The following is a 16,447-nucleotide window of genomic DNA, read 5'->3' as shown; positions in this document are numbered from 1 at the left end:
GGCAAAGCCACCACTTTTCTTGGCGTTACCTTTGAACCTCTCCTCTCCCTTGCCTTGCATTCCCTTGCTCACTCGTCCCCCACCTGGAATTCAATACCCCTCTTTTTGCTGCATTTCTTCATCTTGCCTTGCCTTGCCTGCTTCTCCTAGGACTCTCAAGGCTTTCACGTACCTCCAGCGTTTCAGGAGCATGTGAGAGAAAGCCCAAAAGAGGTCACGTGCAAGCACACCCATCTGTCCTGGCAGCTTGCTTCTGGCACCTATCCTTACATGTCTTGCATTTTGGACATAAAATTCACATTTCACCTTTGCGCTTCAGGACCAGAATGACAGTTCTTTTGTATACCAAGGAAAGCAGGTAATCCAAGTGTTTTAGGTGCAGATTAGAGATGGCCCATGTGAGATCAAGGCCAGCCAGAGAAGTCTGTCCTAGCCCCTTTTGTGTACCAGCAGTCTTTGAATGTACCTCTCATTTGTCTTGCCTTGGTGACCCAAAAGTTTCCTTGCCTTGCCCTGCCTTGCCTCCCTAGCCTTGCACTCCCTCCAGTGCCTACTCCCACACTTGACCTGCCTACTGCTTTCCTCCGGGGAAACCTAGCCTTGCCTAGGCCTTCCTGTTTCTGCCTGGCCTTCCTATGCCCATCCTTGCCTAGAAGTTCTGGGCCTTCTCTCACCTACCACTCCATTTGCTTGCCCCTCATGGCTCCAGCCTTGTCAGCTTCTCCCTTGACTTGCCTACAATTGCGCCTACACTTGGTTTGCATTGCAAAGAGCGGTAGGCAAGGCAAAGCAAAGCAAGGAAGGTCTTTCTAGGTCTTGCCAGGCAAGGCACACATAAGCAAGCAAGCAAAACAAGAGTAGACTAGCCACAGCATCAAAGGCAAGGCAAGGCCAAGTGACTCTGAGTGCCTTTCCTTGGCAAGTAAAAGATATAGTGACAATGTAATAGGGCAGGCGTTAAAGGTACCATGAGGAGGTATAGTCCAGCAAGATATTTATGTCGTAGACCCTTCTGTGCAGGAGCCATTGTTGGACATAGTACAGGACATGGCATACAGCTTGGCTTGGTAAGTTCCTGAAGGAGAATGGCAATGCTTTCTCATGGGAAGGAAAGCACGTAGCCCCAGAGTTGGAGGTGCAGATAAGAAGCTGTGTCGCGCAGCTCAAGGACGACAGCAGCTTCTTGTGCCGGCATATTTGGAAGCACTCCCTCAATTTGTACAGTCATTGAGTCAGTATCCATCTTTGGAAGGCTGTCTGCCTCTAGTAAGAGTGTTCTGACACCATTGTATGGGATCAGTCACTGGATGTTTTGGATTTTGGAGGAGGGGATGCCCTTTCTCTTGAAATGAGCTTCTTGTTCTTCTCTTTGGCAAAGAAATTAAGTTTGGATGGGCACTTTGGGTGGTCTCAGTGAATTTAAAGGTTTTTCCCAAGAGGTTTCCCTGTGGGTTAGAGCTGTTGAACTGACAGTGGGAATCTAGACAGCAAGTTGTTGAGCTTTTTGTCCTTGTAGCTTTAGTGTGTGAGTAGTCCCTGTTGCCGTGCTGCTTGGATCTTGACTCTGAGACTGAAAGCTTAGGAGCGTAGAGCTGAAAAGAAAAGTGCCAATAGCAGGGTGTGTGTTTATTGTTTGATGGGTGAAGCTGAAATTGTAGGCAGCAAAGAACTTTCTCTCTCCGCTGGCACATTTGTTGAGCGGATGTCTTTGAGTTTGTTACCGGACTCTGCGAGAGTGAAAATGTTTGTTAGGGCAGAGGATTTCGTGTTGCCCTTTGAGTGTGGTGCAAAAGTGTTTGCACACTTGGAGGGGGAAGATCAGCAAAGTCTTTTTTTCCTGGCACAGTTAATTTGAGAGCAGGGACGTTTCCAACTCGGCTCTGTCCTTTGGAGCTGGCCTCGGTGCGTTTCCTTCTTTTGTTAGTCGACAGCGCCATCGTGTGGTTATTTTGATGAGCGCTGGCAGCCGGTGCCAGGGAAAAAGCCAAGCTGTTTGCGGCTCCGGCCTCATTGGTGTAGGAGCAGCGCAGGGAAGAGCTCCGCTGGGGGTCCTGGCTCTTAGAGACTGAGAGAATGTGACCCTGTATGTAGCACAGAAAGAAGTGGAATTGTTTCATTGTGGGCTGTGCAGTTTATAAGCTGCAAATGAAAAGGCAATTGCAGCGCAGCCTCTTCTTTTCTGTGTGATCAGCTGCTCAACATGTAACTCGCACACACTGAACTGCATCCACCTCCCTGGAGATATAAAATGTGTATATCACTTTCCTCAAACTCTATGTATTACCTTGCACTCTAGCAGATCCCAAACCGCTTCAAAACGTCCAGCAGCTACTCAAAAAGAAAAAGTCCAACAAAAAGCTAGTGCTGGTCTTTATAGTGCCTTTGCAGTCCGTAAAATAGACGAAATGCACTAGGGCTTTGAATGCTTCTTCCCAACTATATAAATTCTCTCCAAGTGGCAAAGTCCATCATTACAGCAAAATTTTTCAGCTGGAGTTCTGACTGAGAGATGTGCCAGGACAGAAGGCATTTGCTGACCTACCCTTTTTCCCTGTGTAACTTGGTATTTGCAGTACAATTATTTTCAGTGTCGCTGTGTCCAAGCAGCTAGAGATTACACAGATAGAAGTGTCAAGAGAGATGCTGCTAAAGTACGCCCTTCTTATAGCAGCATTTAAATGGCACACAACGCCTTGTTGCTTTTTCTTTCCCAGAGAGACCTGCTGTCAATTTTTTCACTCTGGCTTCTTGATCAAAGATGTCCACCTGAAATGTCTTACAGAAATAGGCTCCAGGTGTAAAAACCAGTACGGGGCTACATTTTCTGCGTGCTCCACATAAGTCACATCAAACTCACTCATCAAACTTCGCTCTCTCTTTCCATTCTCCACTGCCTCTACCATTGTATTCTCTGGATCTCAGAGTCTAAAGGCTGGCGTAATAGTTTCCACTGAGGGGTTGGAAGAGGTGTACAAGCAGCACAAATAGCTTCTGCGCTGCGCAGGCCATTTCTCTGCATTTTAGAGTCTAAGGGAAAGCGCTAGTGTTCCTGCGGAGAGCTGCAACAGCTGCAGAATATGTGTTGTCTTGGCACATGTTTGCAATCCACCATGATGGATCCTTAGTGAAACCAAACTGTGGTTCTGCTTCAAATATCTCACCCTGCTTGGCCACAAAGCTTTCGCTGACATGTCCCATTGCCTTTTTATTGCTGCGTTTCATTTTCAGAGTTTGTACGGAATCATTGCACTTTGCTTCTAAGCTGAATGTCGATACTGCTGGAGTCTCATATGTCCATTTTCTTCTCACACAAAAAAACTGCTTCCTTTAAAACATGCTGATGCGACCTGCTTTCTTGCTCAGCTGTAATTTTAGGGGTGTTCTCTGTCCCGCTTACAGTCTGAATCTAAACTAAGAAGTTTATGGGACACAGATGTGCCAAGACAAATAGTTTGCTTGGACCTTGCCACGTGTATTCAAAAGCATCCTTTCACTCCACCATCAAGTCTCTGCTTTACATCCTGCAAACTTCACACACACATACATACATACATACTGGAATGAGGCACTTTCTTTCTTTCTTTCTTTCTCAGCTACACTCACCTAACCCCCACGCTAACTTCTTTACCGCTTTTCTCTTGGCCTTGCTATGCATACTTTTCCTCTTAAGACACCCATTGTCTGGCCTACCCCTTCCCTACATTGCCTTGCCTTTCCTTTCCTATCCAACCTTGCATTTCTTTGTCATTCCTGGCCATTGTTTTCCTCTTCCTCCCTGACCCATCCATGTCTTTCCCTTGCCCTTCCTACCAGTCCAGTGCCTTGCACCACCCATCCCCCTTGCCACTTTGTCCAGTTTCCCTTCCCCTTTGTCCAGCTCCAATCTTTCATTTCCTTCTCCTTCTAGGACTCTCATTGCCTTGCTTGCCTCTCCTTTGTCTTGCCTGGCAAAGCCACCACTTTTCTTGGCGTTACCTTTGAACCTCTCCTCTCCCTTGCCTTGCATTCCCTTGCTCACTCGTCCCCCACCTGGAATTCAATACCCCTCTTTTTGCTGCATTTCTTCATCTTGCCTTGCCTTGCCTGCTTCTCCTAGGACTCTCAAGGCTTTCACGTACCTCCAGCGTTTCAGGAGCATGTGAGAGAAAGCCCAAAAGAGGTCACGTGCAAGCACACCCATCTGTCCTGGCAGCTTGCTTCTGGCACCTATCCTTACATGTCTTGAATTTTGGACATAAAATTCACATTTCACCTTTGCACTTCAGGACCAGAATGACAGTTCTTTTGTATACCAAGGAAAGCAGGTAATCCAAGTGTTTTAGGTGCAGATTAGAGATGGCCCATGTGAGATCAAGGCCAGACAGAGAAGTCTGTCCTAGCCCCTTTTGTGTACCAGCAGTCTTTGAATGTACCTCTCATTTGTCTTGCCTTGGTGACCCCAAAGTTTCCTTGCCTTGCCCTGCCTTGCCTCCCTAGCCTTGCACTCCCTCCAGTGCCTACGCCCACACTTGACCTGCCTACTGCTTTCCTCCGGGGAAACCTAGCCTTGCCTAGGCCTTCCTGTTTCTGCCTGGCCTTCCTATGCCCATCCTTGCCTAGAAGTTCTGGGCCTTCTCTCACCTACCACTCCATTTGCTTGCCCCTCATGGCTCCAGCCTTGTCAGCTTCTCCCTTGACTTGCCTACAATTGCGCCTACACTTGGTTTGCATTGCAAAGAGCGGTAGGCAAGGCAAAGCAAAGCAAGGAAGGTCTTTCTAGGTCTTGCCAGGCAAGGCACACATAAGCAAGCAAGCAAAACAAGAGTAGACTAGCCACAGCATCAAAGGCAAGGCAAGGCCAAGTGACTCTGAGTGCCTTTCCTTGGCAAGTAAAAGATATAGTGACAATGTAATAGGGCAGGCGTTAAAGGTACCATGAGGAGGTATAGTCCAGCAAGATATTTATGTCGTAGACCCTTCTGTGCAGGAGCCATTGTTGGACATAGTACAGGACATGGCATACAGCTTGGCTTGGTAAGTTCCTGAAGGAGAATGGCAATGCTTTCTCATGGGAAGGAAAGCACGTAGCCCCAGAGTTGGAGGTGCAGATAAGAAGCTGTGTCGCGCAGCTCAAGGACGACAGCAGCTTCTTGTGCCGGCATATTTGGAAGCACTCCCTCAATTTGTACAGTCATTGAGTCAGTATCCATCTTTGGAAGGCTGTCTGCCTCTAGTAAGAGTGTTCTGACACCATTGTATGGGATCAGTCACTGGATGTTTTGGATTTTGGAGGAGGGGATGCCCTTTCTCTTGAAATGAGCTTCTTGTTCTTCTCTTTGGCAAAGAAATTAAGTTTGGATGGGCACTTTGGGTGGTCTCAGTGAATTTAAAGGTTTTTCCCAAGAGGTTTCCCTGTGGGTTAGAGCTGTTGAACTGACAGTGGGAATCTAGACAGCAAGTTGTTGAGCTTTTTGTCCTTGTAGCTTTAGTGTGTGAGTAGTCCCTGTTGCCGTGCTGCTTGGATCTTGACTCTGAGACTGAAAGCTTAGGAGCGTAGAGCTGAAAAGAAAAGTGCCAATAGCAGGGTGTGTGTTTATTGTTTGATGGGTGAAGCTGAAATTGTAGGCAGCAAAGAACTTTCTCTCTCCGCTGGCACATTTGTTGAGCGGATGTCTTTGAGTTTGTTACCGGACTCTGCGAGAGTGAAAATGTTTGTTAGGGCAGAGGATTTCGTGTTGCCCTTTGAGTGTGGTGCAAAAGTGTTTGCACACTTGGAGGGGGAAGATCAGCAAAGTCTTTTTTTCCTGGCACAGTTAATTTGAGAGCAGGGACGTTTCCAACTCGGCTCTGTCCTTTGGAGCTGGCCTCGGTGCGTTTCCTTCTTTTGTTAGTCGACAGCGCCATCGTGTGGTTATTTTGATGAGCGCTGGCAGACGGTGCCAGGGAAAAAGCCAAGCTGTTTGCGGCTCCGGCCTCATTGGTGTAGGAGCAGCGCAGGGAAGAGCTCCGCTGGGGGTCCTGGCTCTTAGAGACTGAGAGAATGTGACCCTGTATGTAGCACAGAAAGAAGTGGAATTGTTTCATTGTGGGCTGTGCAGTTTATAAGCTGCAAATGAAAAGGCAATTGCAGCGCAGCCTCTTCTTTTCTGTGTGATCAGCTGCTCAACATGTAACTCGCACACACTGAACTGCATCCACCTCCCTGGAGATATAAAATGTGTATATCACTTTCCTCAAACTCTATGTATTACCTTGCACTCTAGCAGATCCCAAACCGCTTCAAAACGTCCAGCAGCTACTCAAAAAGAAAAAGTCCAACAAAAAGCTAGTGCTGGCCTTTAGAGTGCCCTTGCAGTCCCTAAAATGGACGAAATGCACTAGGGCTTTGAATGCTTCTTCCCAACTATATAAATTCTCTCCAAGTGGCAAAGTCCATCATTACAGCAAAATTTTTCAGCTGGAGTTCTGACTGAGAGATGTGCCAGGACAGAAGGCATTTGCTGACCTACCCTTTTTCCCTGTGTCACTTGGTATTTGCAGTACAATTATTTTCAGTGTCGCTGTGTCCAAGCAGCTAGAGATTACACAGATAAAAGTGTCAAGAGAGATGCTGCTAAAGTACGCCCTTCTTATAGCAGCATTTAAATGGCACACAACGCCTTGTTGCTTTTTCTTTCCCAGAGAGACCTGCTGTCAATTTTTTCACTCTGGCTTCTTGATCAAAGATGTCCACCTGAAATGTCTTACAGAAATAGGCTCCAGGTGTAAAAACCAGTACGGGGCTACATTTTCTGCGTGCTCCACATAAGTCACATCAAACTCACTCATCAAACTTCGCTCTCTCCTTCCATTCTCCACTGCCTCTACCACTGTTTTCTCTGGATCTCAGAGTCTAAAGGCTGGCGTAATAGTTTCCACTGAGGGGTTGGAAGAGGTGTACAAGCAGCACAAATAGCTTCTGCGCTGCGCAGGCCATTTCTCTGCATTTTAGAGTCTAAGGGAAAGCGCTAGTGTTCCTGCGGAGAGCTGCAACAGCTGCAGAATATGTGTTGTCTTGGCACATGTTTGCAATCCACCATGATGGATCCTTAGTGAAACCAAACTGTGGTTCTGCTTCAAATATCTCACCCTGCTTGGCCACAAAGCTTTCGCTGACATGTCCCATTGCCTTTTTATTGCTGCGTTTCATTTTCAGAGTTTGTACGGAATCATTGCACTTTGCTTCTAAGCTGAATGTCGATACTGCTGGAGTCTCATATGTCCATTTTCTTCTCACACAAAAAAACTGCTTCCTTTAAAACATGCTGATGCGACCTGCTTTCTTGCTCAGCTGTAATTTTAGGGGTGTTCTCTGTCCCGCTTACAGTCTGAATCTAAACTAAGAAGTTTATGGGACACAGATGTGCCAAGACAAATAGTTTGCTTGGACCTTGCCACGTGTATTCAAAAGCATCCTTTCACTCCACCATCAAGTCTCTGCTTTACATCCTGCAAACTTCACACACACATACATACATACATACTGGAATGAGGCACTTTCTTTCTTTCTTTCTTTCTCAGCTACACTCACCTAACCCCCACGCTAACTTCTTTACCGCTTTTCTCTTGGCCTTGCTATGCATACTTTTCCTCTTAAGACACCCATTGTCTGGCCTACCCCTTCCCTACATTGCCTTGCCTTTCCTTTCCTATCCAACCTTGCATTTCTTTGTCATTCCTGGCCATTGTTTTCCTCTTCCTCCCTGACCCATCCATGTCTTTCCCTTGCCCTTCCTACCAGTCCAGTGCCTTGCACCACCCATCCCCCTTGCCACTTTGTCCAGTTTCCCTTCCCCTTTGTCCAGCTCCAATCTTTCATTTCCTTCTCCTTCTAGGACTCTCATTGCCTTGCTTGCCTCTCCTTTGTCTTGCCTGGCAAAGCCACCACTTTTCTTGGCGTTACCTTTGAACCTCTCCTCTCCCTTGCCTTGCATTCCCTTGCTCACTCGTCCCCCACCTGGAATTCAATACCCCTCTTTTTGCTGCATTTCTTCATCTTGCCTTGCCTTGCCTGCTTCTCCTAGGACTCTCAAGGCTTTCACGTACCTCCAGCGTTTCAGGAGCATGTGAGAGAAAGCCCAAAAGAGGTCACGTGCAAGCACACCCATCTGTCCTGGCAGCTTGCTTCTGGCACCTATCCTTACATGTCTTGAATTTTGGACATAAAATTCACATTTCACCTTTGCACTTCAGGACCAGAATGACAGTTCTTTTGTATACCAAGGAAAGCAGGTAATCCAAGTGTTTTAGGTGCAGATTAGAGATGGCCCATGTGAGATCAAGGCCAGACAGAGAAGTCTGTCCTAGCCCCTTTTGTGTACCAGCAGTCTTTGAATGTACCTCTCATTTGTCTTGCCTTGGTGACCCCAAAGTTTCCTTGCCTTGCCCTGCCTTGCCTCCCTAGCCTTGCACTCCCTCCAGTGCCTACGCCCACACTTGACCTGCCTACTGCTTTCCTCCGGGGAAACCTAGCCTTGCCTAGGCCTTCCTGTTTCTGCCTGGCCTTCCTATGCCCATCCTTGCCTAGAAGTTCTGGGCCTTCTCTCACCTACCACTCCATTTGCTTGCCCCTCATGGCTCCAGCCTTGTCAGCTTCTCCCTTGACTTGCCTACAATTGCGCCTACACTTGGTTTGCATTGCAAAGAGCGGTAGGCAAGGCAAAGCAAAGCAAGGAAGGTCTTTCTAGGTCTTGCCAGGCAAGGCACACATAAGCAAGCAAGCAAAACAAGAGTAGACTAGCCACAACATCAAAGGCAAGGCAAGGCCAAGTGACTCTGAGTGCCTTTCCTTGGCAAGTAAAAGATATAGTGACAATGTAATAGGGCAGGCGTTAAAGGTACCATGAGGAGGTATAGTCCAGCAAGATATTTATGTCGTAGACCCTTCTGTGCAGGAGCCATTGTTGGACATAGTACAGGACATGGCATACAGCTTGGCTTGGTAAGTTCCTGAAGGAGAATGGCAATGCTTTCTCATGGGAAGGAAAGCACGTAGCCCCAGAGTTGGAGGTGCAGATAAGAAGCTGTGTCGCGCAGCTCAAGGACGACAGCAGCTTCTTGTGCCGGCATATTTGGAAGCACTCCCTCAATTTGTACAGTCATTGAGTCAGTATCCATCTTTGGAAGGCTGTCTGCCTCTAGTAAGAGTGTTCTGACACCATTGTATGGGATCAGTCACTGGATGTTTTGGATTTTGGAGGAGGGGATGCCCTTTCTCTTGAAATGAGCTTCTTGTTCTTCTCTTTGGCAAAGAAATTAAGTTTGGATGGGCACTTTGGGTGGTCTCAGTGAATTTAAAGGTTTTTCCCAATAGGTTTCCCTGTGGGTTAGAGCTGTTGAACTGACAGTGGGAATCTAGACAGCAAGTTGTTGAGCTTTTTGTCCTTGTAGCTTTAGTGTGTGAGTAGTCCCTGTTGCCGTGCTGCTTGGATCTTGACTCTGAGACTGAAAGCTTAGGAGCGTAGAGCTGAAAAGAAAAGTGCCAATAGCAGGGTGTGTGTTTATTGTTTGATGGGTGAAGCTGAAATTGTAGGCAGCAAAGAACTTTCTCTCTCCGCTGGCACATTTGTTGAGCGGATGTCTTTGAGTTTGTTACCGGACTCTGCGAGAGTGAAAATGTTTGTTAGGGCAGAGGATTTCGTGTTGCCCTTTGAGTGTGGTGCAAAAGTGTTTGCACACTTGGAGGGGGAAGATCAGCAAAGTCTTTTTTTCCTGGCACAGTTAATTTGAGAGCAGGGACGTTTCCAACTCGGCTCTGTCCTTTGGAGCTGGCCTTGGTGCGTTTCCTTCTTTTGTTAGTCGACAGCGCCATCGTGTGGTTATTTTGATGAGCGCTGGCAGACGGTGCCAGGGAAAAAGCCAAGCTGTTTGCGGCTCCGGCCTCATTGGTGTAGGAGCAGCGCAGGGAAGAGCTCCGCTGGGGGTCCTGGCTCTTAGAGACTGAGAGAATGTGACCCTGTATGTAGCACAGAAAGAAGTGGAATTGTTTCATTGTGGGCTGTGCAGTTTATAAGCTGCAAATGAAAAGGCAATTGCAGCGCAGCCTCTTCTTTTCTGTGTGATCAGCTGCTCAACATGTAACTCGCACACACTGAACTGCATCCACCTCCCTGGAGATATAAAATGTGTATATCACTTTCCTCAAACTCTATGTATTACCTTGCACTCTAGCAGATCCCAAACCGCTTCAAAACGTCCAGCAGCTACTCAAAAAGAAAAAGTCCAACAAAAAGCTAGTGCTGGCCTTTATAGTGCCTTTGCAGTCCGTAAAATAGACGAAATGCACTAGGGCTTTGAATGCTTCTTCCCAACTATATAAATTCTCTCCAAGTGGCAAAGTCCATCATTACAGCAAAATTTTTCAGCTGGAGTTCTGACTGAGAGATGTGCCAGGACAGAAGGCATTTGCTGACCTACCCTTTTTCCCTGTGTCACTTGGTATTTGCAGTACAATTATTTTCAGTGTCGCTGTGTCCAAGCAGCTAGAGATTACACAGATAAAAGTGTCAAGAGAGATGCTGCTGAAGTACGCCCTTCTTATAGCAGCATTTAAATGGCACACGACGCCTTGCTGCTTTTTCTTTCCCAGAGAGACCTGCTGTCAATTTTTTCACTCTGGCTTCTTGATCAAAAATGTCCACCTGAAATGTCTTACAGAAATAGGCTCCAGGTGTAAAAACCAGTACGGGGCTACATTTTCTGCGTGCTCCACATAAGTCACATCAAACTCACTCATCAAACTTCACTCTCTCCTTCCATTCTCCACTGCCTCTACCACTGTTTTCTCTGGATCTCAGAGTCTAAAGGCAGGCGCAATAGTTTCCACTGAGGGGTTGGAAGAGGTGTACAAGCAGCACAAATAGCTTCTGCGCTGCGCAGGCCATTTCTCTGCATTTTAGAGTCTAAGGGAAAGCGCTAGTGTTCCTGCGGAGAGCTGCAACAGCTGCAGAATATGTGTTGTCTTGGCACATGTTTGCAATCCACCATGATGGATCCTTAGTGAAACCAAACTGTGGTTCTGCTTCAAACATCTCACCCTGCTTGGCCACAAAGCTTTCGCTGACATGTCCCATTGCCTTTTTATTGCTGCCTTTCATTTTCAGAGTTTGTACGGAATCATTGCACTTTGCTTCTAAGCTGAACGTCGATACTGCTGGAGTCTCATATGTCCATTTTCTTCTCACACAAAAAAACTGCTTCCTTTAAAACATGCTGATGCGACCTGCTTTCTTGCTCAGCTGTAATTTTAGGGGTGTTCTCTGTCCCGCTTACAGTCTGAATCTAAACGAAGAAGTTTATGGGACACAGATGTGCCAAGACAAATAGTTTGCTTGGACCTTGCCACGTGTATTCAAAAGCATCCTTTCACTCCACCATCAAGTCTCTGCTTTACATCCTGCAAACTTCACACACACATGCATACATACATACTGGAATGAGGCACTTTCTTTCTTTCTTTCTCAGCTACACTCACCTATCCCCCACGCTAACTTCTTTACTGCTTTTTTCTTGGCCTTGCTATGCATACTTTTCCTCTTAAGACACCCATTGTCTGGCCTACCCCTTCCCTACATTGCCTTGCCTTTCCTTTCCTATCCAACCTTGCATTTCTTTGTCATTCCTGGCCATTGTTTTCCTCTTCCTTCCTGACCCATCCATGTCTTTCCCTTGCCCTTCCTACCAGTCCAGTGCCTTGCACCACCCATCCCCCTTGCCACTTTGTCCGGTTTCCCTTCCCCTTTGTCCAGCTCCAATCTTTCATTTCCTTCTCCTTCTAGGACTCTCATTGCCTTGCTTGCCTCTCCTTTGTCTTGCCTGGCAAAGCCACCACTTTTCTTGGCGTTACCTTTGAACCTCTCCTCTCCCTTGCCTTGCATTCCCTTGCTCACTCGTCCCCCACCTGGAATTCAATACCCCTCTTTTTGCAGAATTTTTTCATCTAGCCTTGTCCTGCCTGCTTCTCCTAGGACTCTCAAGGCTTTCACGTACCTCCAGCGTTTCAGGAGCATGTGAGAGGAAGCCCAAAAGAGGTCACGTGCAAGCACACCCATCTGTCCTGGCAGCTTGCTTCTGGCACCTATCCTTACATGTCTTGCATTTTGGACATAAAATTCACATTTCACCTTTGCGCTTCAGGACCAGAATGACAGTTCTTTTGTATACCAAGGAAAGCAGGTAATCCAAGTGTTTTAGGTGCAGATTAGAGATGGCCCATGTGAGATCAAGGCCAGCCAGAGAAGTCTGTCCTAGCCCCTTTTGTGTACCAGCAGTCTTTGAATGTACCTCTCATTTGTCTTGCCTTGGTGACCCAAAAGTTTCCTTGCCTTGCCCTGCCTTGCCTCCCTAGCCTTGCACTCCCTCCAGTGCCTACGCCCACACTTGATCTGCCTACTGCTTTCCTCCAGGGAAACCTAGCCTTGCCTAGCCCCTCCTGTTTCTGCCTGGCCTTCCTATGCCCATCCTTGCCTAGAAGTTCTGGGCCTTCTCTCACCTACCACTCCATTTGCTTGCCCCTCATGGCTCCAGCCTTGTCAGCTTCTCCCTTGACTTGCCTACAATTGCGCCTACACTTGGTTTGCATTGCAAAGAGCGGTAGGCAAGGCAAAGCAAAGCAAGGAAGGTCTTTCTAGGTCTTGCCAGGCAAGGCACACATAAGCAAGCAAGCAAAACAAGAGTAGATTAGCCACAGCATCAAAGGCAAGGCAAGGCCAAGTGACTCTGAGTGCCTTTCCTTGGCAAGTAAAAGATATAGTGACAATGTAATAGGGCAGGCGTTAAAGGTACCATGAGGAGGTATAGTCCAGCAAGATATTTATGTCGTAGACCCTTCTGTGCAGGAGCCATTGTTGGACATAGTACAGGACATGGCATACAGCTTGGCTTGGTAAGTTCCTGAAGGAGAATGGCAATGCTTTCTCATGGGAAGGAAAGCACGTAGCCCCAGAGTTGGAGGTGCAGATAAGAAGCTGTGTCGCGCAGCTCAAGGACGACAGCAGCTTCTTGTGCCGGCATATTTGGAAGCACTCCCTCAATTTGTACAGTCATTGAGTCAGTATCCATCTTTGGAAGGCTGTCTGCCTCTAGTAAGAGTGTTCTGACACCATTGTATGGGATCAGTCACTGGATGTTTTGGATTTTGGAGGAGGGGATGCCCTTTCTCTTGAAATGAGCTTCTTGTTCTTCTCTTTGGCAAAGAAATTAAGTTTGGATGGGCACTTTGGGTGGTCTCAGTGAATTTAAAGGTTTTTCCCAAGAGGTTTCCCTGTGGGTTAGAGATGTTGAACTGACAGTGGGAATCTAGACACCAAGTTGTTGAGCTTTTTGTCCTTGTAGCTTTAGTGTGTGAGTAGTCCCTGTTGCCGTGCTGCTTGGATCTTGACTCTGAGACTGAAAGCTTAGGAGCGTAGAGCTGAAAAGAAAAGTGCCAATAGCAGGGTGTGTGTTCATTGTTTGATGGGTGAAGCTGAAATTGTAGGCAGCAAAGAACTTTCTCTCTCCGCTGGCACATTTGTTGAGCGGATGTCTTTGAGTTTGTTACCGGACTCTGCGAGAGTGAAAATGTTTGTTAGGGCAGAGGATTTCGTGTTGCCCTTTGAGTGTGGTGCAAAAGTGTTTGCACACTTGGAGGGGGAAGATCAGCAAAGTCTTTTTTTCCTGGCACAGTTAATTTGAGAGCAGGGACGTTTCCAACTCGGCTCTGTCCTTTGGAGCTGGCCTCGGTGCGTTTCCTTCTTTTGTTAGTCGACAGCGCCATCGTGTGGTTATTTTGATGAGCGCTGGCAGACGGTGCCAGGGAAAAAGCCAAGCTGTTTGCGGCTCCGGCCTCATTGGTGTAGGAGCAGCGCAGGGAAGAGCTCCGCTGGGGGTCCTGGCACTTAGAGACTGAGAGAATGTAATCCTGTATGTAGCACAGAAGGATATGGAATTGTTTCATTGTGGGCTGTGCAGTTTATAAGCTGCAAATGAAAAGGCAATTGCAGCGCAGCCTCTTCTTTTCTGTGTGATCAGCTGCTCAACATGTAACTCGCACACACTGAACTGCATCCACCTCCCTGGAGATATAAAATGTGTATATCACTTTCCTCAAACTCTATGTATTACCTTGCACTCTAGCAGATCCCAAACCGCTTCAAAACGTCCAGCAGCTACTCAAAAAGAAAAAGTCCAACAAAAAGCTAGTGCTGGCCTTTAGAGTGCCTTTGCAGTCCGTAAAATGGACGAAATGCACTAGGGCTTTGAATGCTTCTTCCCAACTATATAAATTCTCTCCAAGTGGCAAAGTCCATCATTACAGCAAAATTTTTCAGCTGGAGTTCTGACTGAGAGATGTGCCAGGACAGAAGGCATTTGCTGACCTACCCTTTTTCCCTGTGTCACTTTGTATTTGCAGTACAATTATTTTCAGTGTCGCTGTGTCCAAGCAGCTAGAGATTACACAGATAAAAGTGTCAAGAGAGATGCTGCTGAAGTACGCCCTTCTTATAGCAGCATTTAAATGGCACACGACGCCTTGCTGCTTTTTCTTTCCCAGAGAGACCTGCTGTCAATTTTTTCACTCTGGCTTCTTGATCAAAAATGTCCACCTGAAATGTCTTACAGAAATAGGCTCCAGGTGTAAAAACCAGTACGGGGCTACATTTTCTGCGTGCTCCACATAAGTCACATCAAACTCACTCATCAAACTTCACTCTCTCTTTCCATTCTCCACTGCCTCTACCATTGTGTTCTCTGGATCTCAGAGTCTAAAGGCAGGCGCAATAGTTTCCACTGAGGGGTTGGAAGAGGTGTACAAGCAGCACAAATAGCTTCTGCGCTGCGCAGGCCATTTCTCTGCATTTTAGAGTCTAAGGGAAAGCGCTAGTGTTCCTGCGGAGAGCTGCAACAGCTGCAGAATATGTGTTGTCTTGGCACATGTTTGCAATCCACCATGATGGATCCTTAGTGAAACCAAACTGTGGTTCTGCTTCAAACATCTCACCCTGCTTGGCCACAAAGCTTTCGCTGACATGTCCCATTGCCTTTTTATTGCTGCGTTTCATTTTCAGAGTTTGTACGGAATCATTGCACTTTGCTTCTAAGCTGAACGTCGATACTGCTGGAGTCTCATATGTCCATTTTCTTCTCACACAAAAAAACTGCTTCCTTTAAAACATGCTGATGCGACCTGCTTTCTTGCTCAGCTGTAATTTTAGGGGTGTTCTCTGTCCCGCTTACAGTCTGAATCTAAACGAAGAAGTTTATGGGACACAGATGTGCCAAGACAAATAGTTTGCTTGGACCTTGCCACGTGTATTCAAAAGCATCCTTTCACTCCACCATCAAGTCTCTGCTTTACATCCTGCAAACTTCACACACACATACATACATACATACTGGAATGAGGCACTTTCTTTCTTTCCTTCTCAGCTACACTCACCTATCCCCCACGCTAATTTCTTTACCGCTTTTCTTTTGGCCTTGCTATGCATACTTTTCCTCTTAAGACACCCATTGTCTGGCCTACCCCTTCCCTACATTGCCTTGCCTTTCCTTTCCTATCCAACCTTGCATTTCTTTGTCGTTCCTGGCCATTGTTTTCCTCTTCCTTCCTGACCCATCCATGTCTTTCCCTTGCCCTTCCTACCAGTCCAGTGCCTTGCACCACCCATCCCCCTTGCCACTTTGTCCAGTTTCCCTTCCCCTTTGTCCAGCTTCAATCTTTCATTTCCTTCTCCTTCTAGGACTCTCATTGCCTTGCTTGCCTCTCCTTTGTCTTGCCTGGCAAAGCCACCACTTTTCTTGGCGTTACCTTTGAACCTCTCCTCTCCCTTGCCTTGCATTCCCTTGCTCACTCGTCCCCCACCTGGAATTCAATACCCCTCTTTTTGCGGCATTTCTTCATCTTGCCTTGCCCTGCCTGCTTCTCCTAGGACTCTCAAGGCTTTCACGTACCTCCAGCGTTTCAGGAGCATGTGAGAGGAAGCCCAAAAGAGGTCACGTGCAAGCACACCCATCTGTCCTGGCAGCTTGCTTCTGGCACCTATCCTTACATGTCTTGAATTTTGGACATAAAATTCACATTTCACCTTTGCGCTTCAGGACCAGAATGACAGTTCTTTTGTATACCAAGGAAAGCAGGTAATCCAAGTGTTTTAGGTGCAGATTAGAGATGGCCCATGTGAGATCAAGGCCAGCCAGAGAAGTCTGTCCTAGCCCCTTTTGTGTACCAGCAGTCTTTGAATGTACCTCTCATTTGTCTTGCCTTGGTGACCCAAAAGTTTCCTTGCCTTGCCCTGCCTTGCCTCCCTAGCCTTGCACTCCCTCCAGTGCCTACGCCCACCCTTGACCTGCCCACACTTGACTGCTTTCCTCCAGGGAAACCTAGCCTTGCCTAGGCCTTCCTGTTTCTGCCTGGCCTTCCTATGCCCATCCTTGCCTAGAAGTTCTGGGC

This window comes from Poecile atricapillus, chromosome W, assembly GCF_030490865.1.
Source record: "Poecile atricapillus isolate bPoeAtr1 chromosome W, bPoeAtr1.hap1, whole genome shotgun sequence".
Lineage (NCBI taxonomy): Eukaryota > Metazoa > Chordata > Aves > Passeriformes > Paridae > Poecile > Poecile atricapillus.
Note: the sequence above shows the minus strand (reverse complement) of the source record.